Source organism: Bufo bufo, chromosome 5 (genome assembly GCF_905171765.1).
Source record: "Bufo bufo chromosome 5, aBufBuf1.1, whole genome shotgun sequence".
NCBI classification, from domain to species: domain Eukaryota; kingdom Metazoa; phylum Chordata; class Amphibia; order Anura; family Bufonidae; genus Bufo; species Bufo bufo.
The window spans coordinates 547,478,470-547,494,458 of NC_053393.1; the positions used below are offsets into that span (position 1 = coordinate 547,478,470).

Here is a 15,989-nt window from a genome sequence, read left to right on the forward strand (position 1 = left end):
AAGGAAGCCATGGGGCCAATGGGTGGAGAGTGCGTATGGTAATTCTTACTCCAGAGGTGTGTCATTAATAATTCATCGGGCGCTCAGATGGGAACCGCACCATACAAGTATAGACCCAGAGGGGAAATATGTATTTGTCTACGCCCATATTAATGGTATGCCGTATGTGATATTAAACATGTATAATCCTCCTCCGGCCAACCTTTCGCTGCTTCAGACAGCGGCGGGATTCGCAGCGCAATTCCCATCAGCCGGGATTCTCGGCATGGGAGACCTCAATATGACCCTAGATAACTCGAAAGACAGATTCTGTAATCCGTCCATTAATCACCCTGAACGGCCCTTATCCAGAACTGCTCTAGCACGTCTGCTGTCTGAGCTGGGATGGATTGACATATGGAGAGAGAGATACCCTGACAGAACAGAATTTTCGTGTTTTACCCCTTCAAGAGGAGCTCTGTCTAGGATTGACTACCTCCTGGGCACCCCTGGCACCTATATGGCAATACGAGAGATCCGATATGGGACTCAGGGCCCATCTGACCATGCACCTGTAATAGCCTCATTAGATAACCCTTACGTGGCAGTCCGCACTCCAAAACAACGCGTACACCCATTCTGGCTTTCCTTGATGTCCCTGAATGATAGGGTGCCCGATCAACTACACGCATTTTTTGCGGCTCACCCAGCAGATACAGACCCGGCATTATTTTGGGACACCCTGAAGGCCTTTTTGCGTGGATGCCTTAAGTCCTCCATTTCGTACATTAAAAAGTCCACTCGCTGCAGGGAGGAAGAGTTGTGCATGCAGTGCAGAAACGCAGAGTTTGAGTATGTCTCAAATCCCACGGAAGAGAACAGAAGGGAATGGTTGCTGAAAGGTAGAAATTACATGAATCACTTGCAAGAGAAGAGTGACCGTAAGATGCTCTTCTGGCAACAGCAAACTTTTGAACAAGGTAGCAGAGTGGGTAAGGTATTGGCACAGATAGTGAGGAGGAACAATATGGCGCCCCCGATACTCCGCATAGCGAACAAGGATAGTATTGTAGTATCAGACCCTGGTGAGATCTTAGACCGTTTTGGTGAGTTTTATCAGGATCTGTATTGTTCACATGCTGAGTATTCCAGTCACTGGAGAATTACCTGCAGGAAGTAACACACCCCCAATTATCCGAGTCAGACAGGGAATTATTAGATGAGGAGCTCACGCTGGAAGAGGTGGGGGAGGCGATTGCAGGGTTAAATAGGGGAAAGGCCCCAGGGCCAGATGGAATTCCACTGGAAGTTTACTCTAAGTATGTGGAGATTTTGGCTCCACAACTGCTGAGCATGTACAAATCATCTTTTAATAGCGGTACTCTTCCGGAAACATTATACGAAGCCTCTATAGTAGTTTTATTAAAACCTGACAAGGACCCCCTAGAGTGCGGGTCATATAGGCCCATTTCGTTGTTAAACTTGGATTACAAAATCCTTACTAAAGTGTTGGCAGATAGGCTAAACAGGGTCATCTCAACTATAATACATGAGAATCAATCCGGGTTTATTCCTGGTAGATCCACCTCTAGTAACATACGCAGGGCACAGGTTATCACCCAGTTGGGATGTGCAAATCACAACTCTTGGGCCCTGGCTGCCTTAGACACTGCCAAGGCTTTCGACTCCGTTGAGTGCCCTTACCTGGTACAGGTACTGCGATTTTTTGGCTTTGGTCCAGTGTTTATTAAATGGATCAATATCCTATACAAATCCCCGACGGCGAACATAATGATCAACGGCTCGTTGTCATCCACTTTCAGTTTGCACAGAGGCACCAGACAGGGATGCCCCCTATCTCCCTTGCTATTTGCAGTGGCCATTGAACATTTAGCATTAAGGATCCGCCAGGATGAGGTTTATAGGGGTATTAAGATGGGAAATAGAGAAGATAGGTTGGGACTATACGCTGATTACCTCATTTTGTACATGGATTCTGTAGAGTGCACCTTATCTAGGGCAATATCCATTATTGAGCAGTTTGGTGTATTCTCCGGATTATGTATAAATTGGACCAAGTCAGCCATTATGCCCCTGTGGGCCTCGGGGTGGCCCTCAGTGTACCATAACTTGCTAGTGGTGGACAAGTTTAAATATTTAGGTGTCATTATCACCAAAGTCCCAGGGTCAGCACATTTGTTAAACATTGATCCCTTGGTTTCATACTTCGTAGACAAGTTCAAATCCTGGAATACTCTGCCGTTGTCCACCATGGGCCGCGTGAATTTAATTAAAATGATCCTTCAACCCAAAGCCTTGTACCTGTTGGAGCATGCTTGCGCACCTGTACCACGAGCATTCTTTGACAGGTTACACTCCCTTATGGCAACATTCATATGGGGGTAGAAACAGAAGAAAATTAGCCATCAGGTCTCTGCAGAGGAGTTGGGACCAAGGGGGTGCAGCTTTACCGGACTTACATTTATATTTTCTTGCTGGTCAGTTGCGGTATTTGGTGCCATGGGTGACCCAGGATGTGCTTCCTAATTCTGAATATTACCTGCGGGAGTTTTTGCAGCTCTCCACTCTATGGCCTGTCTTGGAGGGCCAAGCATCTATGGCGGGTTCGCTCCTTCCAATCCATAAGTTGGCACATCAGGTGTGGGGAGCTGCAAAGTTACAGCAGTACAAGGATCTGCCGGAGGATATTCCATTATGGAATAATTTACTGTTTCCGCACCTGATACAAAGAGAGTGGGAGGTGATATGGAGGGGATATGGCATATGCTACCTAAAGGATTTGTATGAAAACGGCATTTTATTTTCCTTCTCACAATTGCAGACTAAGGCGGGTGTTTTGAGGCCACACTTCTTCAGGTATCTACAGTTGAGACATGCCTTATAGGCCCAGCTGAGAGATCTGAAGAAAATCGTATCGGCTTACCCGTTGATAGGGGTTTTCAGGACGCAGGGCCCTCGGGGACTGATATCTGCCATCTACACACATTTACTTAATCTAAAGATATCAACATCTCCATTGACAGCAGAAAGTAAGTGGAAAGGAAATGTGCCTGATCTGACAAGTGAGGAATGGAGTGAAGCACTGGAAGCCCCAGTGACAGTATCTCCGTCCCTTAATAACAGATTGATACAACTCTTTATCTTGAATAAGTGTTACTTGACCCCAACTAGGCTCTTTAAAATGGGCAGGAGAACGCACACGGAGTGCCACAGGTGCTCACAATTAAATGCGGACTTCTGGCACTTAATATGGGAATGTAATTATATTCAGGTTTTTTGGAAGGAGGTGGTGGCTATAGTATCCTCCCTGATTCCAGATTCATTGGTGGTTTGCCCTAAATCCTGTCTATTAGGTATTGTAGAGGAGGAGTCGCGTTCACGATATACACTCATTTTCATTAAGGAAGTTTTGTTTATGGCCAGGAAAGCTATTGCCATTAGATGGATGGCGGACAGACCCCCTTCGATCAGTCAGTGGAAAACCATGGTCAACAATATTATTCCCTTTGAGAGGATTATGTATTCTAACAGGGGTTGCTCTCAAAAGTTTCAGAAGATATGGGGACCTTGATGTGCTTCTCCTGTGACTACTACGGCGGCCCACCTACATTCTGTGATTTAACTAATATGCTTAACTAGATAGGTATCTTCAAAGTTTACTAGCGGGACTTATCAAAATTGAATAAAGATAAAACATTATTCTACTGTACAATATTGACTAAAGATGATCATTAACATGATGTGCGGGGATCAATGGGTAGCGATTTATTTGATATCTGTGATGCTACAAATTGCTCGACTTACCATTTCATTCTTAATTGTAATGTACTACTCTGCAAATTGTAATACAGTGTGAATGTACTGTTAAATATCTTGCCTTTTTATTTTCAATAAAGCGAGTTTAAAAAAAAAAATTTGATCTCCATTTTCCTTTAATTCTTGTGGAACGCATAAAGGGTTAACAAAGTTTGTAAAATCGGTTTTGAATACCTTGAGGGGTGTAGTTTCTACAATGGGGTCATTTATGGGGGTATCCACTATGTAAGCCCCACAAAGTGACTTCAGACCTGAACTGGTCCTTATTAAGTGGGTTTTGGCAATTTTCTTAAAAATTTGAAGAATTGCTTCTAAACTTCTAAGCCTTCTAACGTCCTAAAAAAATAAAATGACATTTCCAAAATGATGCCAACATAAAGTAGACATATGGGGAATGTTAAGTAATAAATATTTTATGAGGTATCACTTTCTGTTTTAAAAGCAGAGAAATTGAAATTTATAAAATTGCGAATTTTTCAAATTTTTGGGTAAATTTGGGATTTTTTCCTAAATAAAGGTGAAATATTTTGACTCAAATTTATGACTATCATGAAGTACAATGTGTCACGAGAAAACAATCTCTGAATGACTTGGATAAATAAAGGCGTTCCAAAGTTATTACCACATAAAGTGAGATATGTCAGTTTTGCAAAATTAGGCCTGGTCAGGAAGGGGGCAAATGGCCCAGATGGGAAGTGGTTAATTCATAGTTTTGATGCCTTCATAGTCATGAAAATAAAGAAAACTTTGAATGCGAAGGTGTGTCCAAACTTTTGGTCTGTACTGTATGTGGTTTGCAGATGGAGATTGGCCACCACCGAGGACTAACGATGGCCCTGCAGCCAAATATCTACAGAGATATCTACCTGTCTATGTACCACCAATTTAAGGCTTCCATATACTACAGACATCTTGCTTAGATCAGGGTCTGCTTGACCTGGACACAAAAAACCCCATCTAATGAGACCGTGAAACTTGGAAACAAGACCTGAACAATTGTGATCTGGAAGGTGCCAGGCGGAGTCTGAGGGTAACAGTGACTTCATGCAAGGGGTGTCTCAGCCAGTCCCATGTCACTAGGATAGATGTTGCCTAGATCTTTTCAAACATCTGAGGGGGTAGCGAGACCTGAGCTCACGGGTACTGGAATCTGTCTCTGCTGCTTTAAGATCATGGTCATGGATATGAAAAATGTAATCACTCATGGAATATGTAGGAAACAATAGGTTATGACTGAGGTACCCCAAAACTTACACATATGAGGAAAAACACTGGGGGTCTCAATAGTCTAGTGCAGGGGTCAGCAACCTTCGGCACTCCGGCTGAAACTACTAATCCCAGCATGCTTCATTTGTTTCTAGGAGTACTGAGAAGGGAAAAGGAAGTATGAATGCTGGTAACTGTAGTTTCACAACAGCTGGAATGTTGGAGGTTACCTAGCCCTGGTCTAAAGCAAATGCTATATATATATTAATATATATATTGATCAAAAGAAAAATTATTCAAATGATATTGATCTGCGAGGTGGACATATAGACACCTCTAAAAGTTTGATCGAGAACCTAATTATTTTGTGCAATCAGTAAGAACAAGGTACAAGTGTCTATGCAAAAATATAAATGATTTGTTATACAATAATTTAAAATACAATAAAAAAAATTAATGTAAATTTCAATGATACACAAATGAGATGCAGTATCCAAAATTTGCCACTAGATGGTGCCAACAAAACACTATTCAACCAACACAAGAATATTATGCAATTCTGCTTAAAATTCTGAGAGATATAAAATCAATTGATAATGCACAGAAACTCAATAAAGAAAATGAGAGGTACCAACCCTTGCTCTGCCCAAAATGATGACCAATCTCGGATTGTATAAGTAGTATTACAATAAAACTTATAAATTATCGGCTTGATATAAAACTAAGGAATATAAAGATCTTGTATTCAATGATATGCATTTTCCTTAAATGCCGCCGATGCTGACCTAGTACTAACACTATATGTCTGCAATAAGCGGGATTTGGCTAAGTATCAAGCCAATTAATTTATATCAATACTACATAAAACAAAAATATACGTTGCCCAAGGGTCAAGTGATGTGCAGAGTCTCGGGAAGTCAGCTCTCAAAAGTTTTTCTGATAATCCAAATCCTTCTCCAGAGATCTCCCTTTCTCTCTCTGTTTTCCCCTTTTTGTGTTTTTTTTTTCTTTTCTCACCACCCCTAAGTGGTTTCTTAACCAAAACTTACCAGATGAACACACCTTCCTAGTTTGGAACTTTCCAATCATTGTCGGATAGGCGTGTACATTGATATGGGGTGGGATGTCATAACACTACCCAGAATGCACTTTTGCTACTGGTTTAGGCCTCTTTCACACGACCGTATGGCTTTTCCAGTGTTTTGCGGTCTGTTTTTCCGTATGGCGTATACAGTAGTTACATAGAAAAAATTGGTCTGGGCATAATTTTCAATAGATGGTTCCACAAAAACGGAATGGATACGGAAGACATACGGATGCATTTCCGTATGTGCTCCGTTTGTTTTTGCGTACTTATTGACTTGAATGGAGCCACGGAACATGATTTGCGGACAATAATAGGACGTTCTATCTTTCAACGGAACGGAAATACGAAAATGGAATGCATACAGAGTACGTTCCGTTTTTTTTAAGAATCATTGAAATGAATGGTTCCGTATACGGAACGCAAAAAACGGCCCGTAAACGGAAAAAGTGTGAAAAAGTCCTTAGTGTTACCTACTCAGCCCCGGAAAAAAAATAGAACATGTCCTATTCTTGCCCGTTTTAGGCATTGTTACAATGGTTCCGCATAGATGTCATCTTTTTTTTTTTTTTTTGATCGCAAAACACATTCGGTCGTGTGCATGTAGACTAAGCCAGTTACTTACCCACATACAGACATTTTCTCCAAGTCCAAGCATTCTCACTAGAGAAAAGCAAATATCATGTGAAATTCGTTCACGCTTCGTTTGGTGGTAAAAGCAGAATTGCGTTATGGATTCCGTTATCACGGACCATAGCGCAATTCTATGACAGATTGCAAAACGGAATGTCTTTAGAGGCAGAAGAGGACTCCCCTGCATAATGGAAACGGGACAGATCCATTTTGTAGCCCATAGACTTCTATTATGACGGAATGAATAACGTAAAGCCTCTAAAGGCAATCAGTCCTAGAATTGCGTTATGGTCCGTGGTAACGGAATCCATGAAGCAATTCTACTTTTACCACCAAACGAAGCGCGAACAAATTTCTAAATATGACATTCGCTCATCTCTAATTCTCACTTTATATACTAACCTTTATGCGGCACAGAATCAAATGATTTAGCAAAACCCTACAACATCCACGACCCCCATCCTCTCTTACCTTCTCTTAGAAATTGATTAGATTAGTCTGACAGGACCGATCCCACGTGACGCCGCGCTGGTACAGCGTTATACACTTATTATCACTGAGATTCTCCAGGATAGCATCTCTTAGAAAACCTTCACACAGTTTACCCACAACAGAGGTAAGACTTACCGGCCTATGGCGGAGTCAAGTCCAATCAGTATGGAGAAGGGGTCAGCAACCTCTGGCACTCCAGCTGTTGTGGAACTACCACTCCCATCATGCTCAATTTACTTCTGTGGGAGTTCTAAGAGCAGCAAGCTTGCATGCTGGGAGTTGTAGTTTCATAACAGCTTGAGTGCTAAAGATTGATAATCGCTACTATGGAGAGAGGAGAGAACACACATGACAATGTCTGCAGACAATACTGCCCCCCCCCCCGTGGTACCCCACTACTATCACTGACCTCTCCAATACTGCCCCCTGTGGTACCCCACTACTAACACTGACCTCTCCAATACTGCCCCCCTGTAGTACCCCACTACTAACACTGACCTTTCCAATACTGCCCCCTGTGGTACCCCACTACTATCACTGACCTCTCCAATACTGCCCCCTGTGGTACCCCACTACTAACACTGACCTCTCCAATACTGCCCCCCTGTAGTACCCCACTACTAACACTGACCTTTCCAATACTGCCCCCTGTGGTACCCCACTACTATCACTGACCTCTCCAATACTGCCCCCTGTGGTACCCCACTACTAACACTGACCTCTCCAATACTGCCCCCTGTGGTACCCCACTACTAACACTGACCTCTCCAATACTGCCCCCTGTGGTACCCCACTACTAACACTGACCTCTCCAATACTGCCCCCTGTGGTACCCCACTACTAACACTGACCTCTCCAATACTGCCCCCTGTGGTACCCCACTACTAACACTGACCTCTCCAATACTGCCCCCTGTGGTACCCCACTACTAACACTGACCTTTCCAATACTGCCCCCTGTGGTACCCCACTACTAACACTGACCTCTCCAATACTGCCCCCTGTGGTACCCCACTACTAACACTGACCTTTCCAATACTGCCCCCTGTGGTACCCCACTACTAACACTGACCTCTCCAATACTGCCCCCCTGTGGTACCCCACTACTAACACTGACCTCTCCAATACTGCCCCCTGTGGTACCCCACTACTAACACTGACCTCTCCAATACTGCCCCCTGTGGTACCCCACTACTAACACTGACCTCTCCAATACTGCCCCCTGTGGTACCCCACTACTAACACTGACCTCTCCAATACTGCCCCCCTGTGGTACCCCACTACTAACACTGACCTCTCCAATACTGCCCCCCTGTGATACCCCACTACTAACACTGACCTCTCCAATACTGCCCCCTGTGGTACCCCACTACTAACACTGACCTCTCCAATACTGCCCCCTGTGGTACCCCACTACTAACACTGACCTCTCCAATACTGCCCCCTGTGGTACCCCACTACTAACACTGACCTTTCCAATACTGCCTCCTGTGGTACCCCACTACTAACACTGACCTCTCCAATACTGCCCCCTGTGGTACCCCACTACTAACACTGACCTTTCCAATACTGCCTCCTGTGGTACCCCACTACTAACACTGACCTCTCCAATACTGCCCCCTGTGGTACCCCACTACTAACACTGACCTTTCCAATACTGCCTCCTGTGGTACCCCACTACTAACACTGACCTCTCCAATACTGCCCCCTGTGGTACCCCACTACTAACACTGACCTTTCCAATACTGCCTCCTGTGGTACCCCACTACTAACACTGACCTCTCCAATACTGCCCCCTGTGGTACCCCACTACTAACACTGACCTCTCCAATACTGCCCCCTGTAGTACCCCACTACTAACACTGACCTCTCCAATACTGCCCCCTGTGGTACCCCACTACTAACACTGACCTCTCCAATACTGCCCCCCTGTGGTACCCCACTACTAACACTGACCTCTCCAATACTGCCCCCTGTGGTACCCCACTACTAACACTGACCTCTCCAATACTGCCCCCTGTGGTACCCCACTACTAACACTGACCTCTCCAATACTGCCCCCTGTGGTACCCCACTACTATCACTGACCTCTCCAATACTGCCCCCTGTGGTACCCCACTACTAACACTGACCTCTCCAATACTGCCCCCTGTGGTACCCCACTACTAACACTGACCTTTCCAATACTGCCCCCTGTGGTACCCCACTACTAACACTGACCTCTCCAATACTGCCCCCTGTGGTACCCCACTACTAACACTGACCTCTCCAATACTGCCCCCTGTGGTACCCCACTACTAACACTGACCTCTCCAATACTGCCCCCTGTGGTACCCCACTACTAACACTGACCTTTCCAATACTGCCCCCTGTGGTACCCCACTACTAACACTGACCTCTCCAATACTGCCCCCTGTGGTACCCCACTACTAACACTGACCTCTCCAATACTGCCCCCTGTGGTACCCCACTACTAACACTGACCTCTCCAATACTGCCCCCTGTGGTACCCCACTACTAACACTGACCTCTCCAATACTGCCCCCCTGTGGTACCCCACTACTAACACTGACCTCTCCAATACTGCCCCCTGTGGTACCCCACTACTAACACTGACCTCTCCAATACTGCCCCCCTGTGGTACCCCACTACTAACACTGACCTCTCCAATACTGCCCCCCTGTGATACCCCACTACTAACACTGACCTCTCCAATACTGCCCCCTGTGGTACCCCACTACTAACACTGACCTCTCCAATACTGCCCCCTGTGGTACCCCACTACTAACACTGACCTTTCCAATACTGCCCCCTGTGGTACCCCACTACTAACACTGACCTCTCCAATACTGCCCCCCTGTGGTACCCCACTACTAACACTGACCTCTCCAATACTGCCCCCCTGTGGTACCCCACTACTAACACTGACCTCTCCAATACTGCCCCCTGTGGTACCCCACTACTAACACTGACCTCTCCAATACTGCCACCTGTGGTATCCCACTACTAACACTGACCTCTCCAATACTGCCCCCCGTGGGAATCACAAACCAGAATCAGCAGTCTGCAAAGAGTTGAGAAACACAGGGCCACTATCAGTGTCTGCAGAGGAGAAACCAGTTCACACATGAAGCTGTGTTGATATGAGAGCTAGTGCCAACAGCAGCATCCTGGAAACACAGACCTGACATTTAGCATGTAACACACTGATATAAATAATCCTGCTCCAAGAAGATGTTGGAATGAAGCTTTCTATGTGTGAATGTAATGTCATAAAGTCTAAAAGCAGGGGCAGGTTGTGAACTGAATATCAGGGGTCTGAACATGGAGGAAGGAAGGAATGAAGACTGCAGCCAGGAACTTAATGTAGTGACCTTTAGTAAAACATTGCACTAAGGTTGTCCACTGCCTTCAATGCATACGGTTCTCTCGTGTAATAATACTGACATACAGCGTCAGATAATATAATACCGCACAGTACCCACTGCAGTTATTCACATGGAGCACCACCTAGAGGTATATTATGTATGGAGTGCCCCCTGTATAATTACAGAAATATGATTTTTATTGAGCGATGCTTCTTGGTTTCTCTTGTGGAGGAAGAAGTGTTGTTTTCGGGTCGTTGGATATCCCTAAGTGCCCCCTGTATGCACGGTCTATATAATACTGCACCATGGTATATGTCTACACAGACACGGGGGGCACAGGCCATAAAAGGGGGACAAGGAGAGGCCACACCCCGGTTTGTGCTCTGGTTCCTGTTACTAGGGGTTACCATATGTTGATATACAGGGGTGTTACATAGAGATGATCGTCCCCTGGACCCAGTGTCGGACCCCGATACCTAGGGCCCACCGTACAGATACATTCAAATATAATAAATTATCTAACAAGCTTTTATATGAACATCGGCTGGTTGAGGTGCTGTACATTGAATATATGTATGTAGGGCAGTAAGTCTACTGTGTTATGTGCCACTTGTGCAGGGGGTGGGAGACTAGGGGCCCACCTTGCTCACGGGCCCACCGGGGGATTCCGCTGTACCCCTGTGGGCCAGTCCGAGCCTGCCTGGACCACCAGGGATATTACTGCAATGATTTCCTATGTTATGTGGGGTCTATACCCGAACTGCCCCCTCGCCCTGTGGCCCCATCACTGACCCCATAGCTGCTGCTTGCATGGTACATTAACCCTTTGTTAACATTACAGATCTGCAATGTGCAGCTGTTGTGGAGCTACAAGTCCCAGCATAGGCTGACAGTCTGCATTTTCCATGGCATGCTGGGAGTTGTAGTTACACATCAGCTGGAGAACAGCAGGTTACACATCACTGGTTCAGGTGTCAGTGACACAAAATAACGAATCAGGAGAAAATTGTATCAATGTTGAGAGCGATAGATACAATGATAATATATGGAGCAGGGATGGCGCCGGCTCAGGAGCGGAGGGCTATACCACTGATATCCCGCTGCTGGGGAATAACTCCCATCATGCATGGGGAAGACCCACTTATGGGACGCTATGGATATGTGCCTATAGGCCCCAATGTATTGTATCTGCGGAAAAATGAATAAAGTTTATTTGAATAAATTACAAACATAAAAAAGTTTGCGGAGAAATAGCAGCAGGTCCAGAAACAAGCGTCTATTATACAGTAGAATAATCTATAATGTCCTGTCTATATACCGTCTACATATACATTATATATATACTGTCATCCATTATACAGGGCCAAGGTGGAAAATTTACATACATTCAATATAGATTACACCTGATTGGCTGCCTCCTCCGGCCACTTTAAGATGTCACAGAATACTGTGCTGTTGGCTCCTCCCCACACATTCTGATTGGCTGCCTCTTCCGGCCTCTTTATGATGTCACAGAATACTGTGCTTTTGGCTCCTCCCCGCACATTCTGATTGGCTACCTCCTCCGGCCTCTTTATGATGTTATGGAATGTTGTGCTGTTGGCTCCTCCCCCGCACATTATGACATCACACACATTATATAAGGGGCTGCAGAGCTGACACTCCCCTGAGGGTTGTAGTTGGTGCTGGAGGTAAGTCTGCTGTGTCCTCAGCTCCTGTTGTGTCTGTCATCTTCTTCTATCATGTCTCCTCCTCTTCAGTAATGGCCGCCTCTTTCCTTTTCCTCTTCTACAGCTTTGGTTGGTGAATTGCATAGAGTCAGGTAAGTCCATCTTTCCTGTAAGTGTACAATATGTCTGATTACTCTCAGCACCTGAGTATAACCGCATGTAGAAGCTTCACAGATGGACCCAGTAGAAAGGGATGCGGGTGGCAGTGGTGTACCTACCACAGAGGGAGACTTGGTGACTGCTATGGGACAGGGGCTGCTCTATGCATTTGCTTTTTCTGCTTCATGTTGTGTTTTTTTCCTGCAGTGGTCACTAGGGGGAGCTCACTGTATACAGCTCACATGCCGTTTGATTGTAGTTTTATAAATCTGTATGCACAGAGCTCCCCCTAGTGGTGGCTGCCAGCTGCTGTGTTAGGGAAATAGGAAATTTGGAAGGGACATTCTATGTTTTGCTATGTGGATCAGGAATATAACTGCTGGGTTTGCAGACATTTCAGTTGCTATGGGGTCAAACAACTAAAGGCCCATTTCCAGTGAGATATAAGGTGCAGTTAATGGTGACTATAGAGGATGGAAGGTGGTGTGGAAAATAGAATGTGGCCCCGTCCTCAGTGTTATTATAGATGCCCCATGGTCATCTCTGCTGTGTGCATCATTCCTGTGTCTGAACTTCATACTTTTTTGACCTATACAGAGTCTCTGTACTGTGACATCACTGTGTTTATTATCTCTGTATTACCCCAGTACTTTTTGTGTATCGGTAACAGTAAGTGGGTCCTTAGGGTTTTGAGTGCTGGGGAGTTCCTCAGTCGCTGCTATAGGTTAGGGTTTTGATGGTCAGATAAGGGATAAAATGCAAGGACCAATAAGTGAAGACTGAAGATTTGAGGATAGGTCTTGAAGTTTAGATAATACATAAATATTGATAGAAATTTTTCGTTATAGGCTCAGGTCCTGAGGTATGGGTACAAGTTGAGGATAGATCTGGTAAATGGGGCTTGTCCATTACTCATTTCCACATGACTATTCATCATTTCTATATCAATAGAGCACATAGAGCATGTCCTGGACTCTCACTGTCTTATCTACTTTTAGATTGGAGGAAGTCAAGGAGGAGAAAAAGGAGGAGGAGGAGATAACGATTGAGGAGAAGGAGATGGAGAAGACTAACATCGATGAGGAGGTGGAGTACGGTAACATCAAGAAGGAGAATGAGAAGATTAACATCTTGGAGGATATAACCATGGAGGATGAGATAGAGGAGACTAACATCGAGGAGTTGCAGGAGATTAACACTGAGGAGGAGTTGGAGCAGATAAACATCAGGGAGGTCGTGGAGGAGATTAAGGTTGAGGAGGCGGAGGAGATTAAGATCATAGAGGCAGAGGAGGTTAAGATCGAGGAGATAGAGGTGATTAAGATCAAGGAAGTGGAGATTAAGATCGTGGAGGTGGAGGAGATCAAAAATATGGAGAATAAGATCGAGGAGATAGAGAAGGTTATGGAGGAGATAAACATCGAAAAGCAGGGTAAAGTGGAGGACAATACAATCAAGGAGGTAGAGGAGAAGAACATCAAGGAAGAAGAAGTACTGGAAGAGATGGTGGAAGTCATCAATACTGAGGAGGAGAATGAAGGCGCGGTGGTGAAAGAGGAAGAAGAAGAAAGTGAGGAGGAAAAATATCAGGCTCTCATGTAAGTACATCAATGTAAAGTTCTGTATATTGATTTAGGACAGTGATTGAATTGATTAATCAAGAATATGGCAAAGAACCTGTGGAGCAGTTCTCCATAGCAGCTAATCAGGTCACAATTTACATTTTCCAACTGACTTTCAGAGCTACAATCTGATCTTGCAGCAGTTTGATAAATCTTCCACACTGTGTAGAAGAATTACTGATCCACAACATGCAACATTTATTGTCCTGAACATCACCCCACATTCTACCTATAGGTAAAGCAGCCCAAGGTCAAAAGGTCAGATATAATCTATAATATTTCTATCTCTAGATCTGAATATTAATAGATAAAAGCATTCTTCATCCACAGCTCCACCTTCATATATGAGACGTCGATAGTGGAAAGGACACAGTTTAAATCTCCATGCGTTGCAGAGTGCACAGAAAACACACTTCAGGCAACCACAAAACATTTCATACAGTCAATTCAGGCCTCATACATAGAAATGCGGGAAAATGAACACAGAGATCTGATTGGCTGTTACTTTGGGAATCTCAAATGATGTCATATTGTATCATGTCTATGAATGAGAATATTCCTAACCTGTAGATATAATCTCGTTGTATTTCCCTAACAGGTGGTGGTGGACGGTGAAGGGCTCCGAGCTGCCAGTAAGGTGATTATATCATAGAATAATAGGGCGATATAGGCGTCTGCCTTACAAGGTGATGGATGAGTTGTCCCCCACCATATGTGACATGTATATTTATAGAAAGGACAATTCCCCTGTGTCCTCTATAGGAAGGTAGAAGGAAAGCTTCTGAATTTAATATCAGTCTATTTATCTGAAAGACTCGCTATATTGATGACATTCTCATCATAAAACATTCTAGATGCAAGGGGTTAATTATGTTGTGATGTCATGGATATTAATTATTACTAGTAAATGTGATAATGATCAAAGGGGGCACCAGTCTTGCCACATCTTATATTTGGGGTGTATATTGAGCAGTTCCAGTAACCAGACCTGTTTTCTATTATAGGATACGAACAGTGAAGAAATTGGAGCCACCCTTTAAGATGGACACTATGTAAGTGTATAAACCGGGCAGGGAGGAACTGGCAATGCTGGAGCCTGGGCAAGGGAGGGGGGGGGGGGGGCACAAACTTTTTTACCTTAACACCAGACCATAGAGCATCACGCTGATATCCCATCTAAACTCCTCCCCTAATAAAGGTGAGAACAAAGTCCTGATATAATGTATGTTCTATGTCTAATAGCAAGGAGGAAATAGAACTGGAGGAAGAAGAGGAGGAGAAGAAGGTGGCGGAGGAGGAAAAGGCGGGAGAGGAGGAAGTGAAAGAGGAAAATGCTAGAGAGGAAATGGAAAAGGAAAAGGTGGGAGTAGAGGAAGTAGAGGAGAAAGAGACTGTAGAGGATGAACAAGCTGAGAACACAGCAAGGTGAGTACAGAGTCTATATATAATGAGCTGATAATATTTCCAGATATAGGTATATATAACTATGTGATCGGAGCCCATACATTGTTGTCAGAACAGTTTTTTTCATTATAGACCATTGGACATAGAGGTGATGCCGGCCCGACCAACTGAGGAGACCACCCAGTAAGTTTTTAGAATAAGTAAGACAGAATTTTAGTGGTCACATACTTTCCTGCTTTGAGCTCTGCCTCATTTAGTGTCCACAGGACATGACACAGGACAGTCTCCGTGTACAGAACTGTATAGACTGATCCTGTCATCACATGGAGCTGATCTTATCTACTTTAATCTTTCCTTTAGGACAAGACGCGGTTGGTGGACACCAAATTGCCTGAGAAGACAAAACAAGAGCAGCAGGTAAGTAATAATTTATCTATCACTTGGATTATTAGAAGATTCCTTATCACATAAATTTATAGTATATTAGTTTTTCAAGTTAGTGACTTTTAAAATTACCTTTATTGATCAACATGCGG

The 15,989-nt window shown here is 44.4% G+C and overlaps 1 long non-coding RNA gene across 1 annotated transcript; it reads left to right on the top strand.

The window, feature by feature from the left end:
- The first annotated feature begins 13,972 nt into the window (after positions 1–13,972).
- LOC121000763 lies at positions 13,973–15,101 on the top strand. The gene is made up of 3 exons (XR_005778897.1): positions 13,973–14,025; positions 14,648–14,686; positions 15,054–15,101. It is a non-coding gene; the product is annotated as an uncharacterized LOC121000763 (long non-coding RNA).
- Positions 15,102–15,989: the final 888 nt, after the last annotated feature.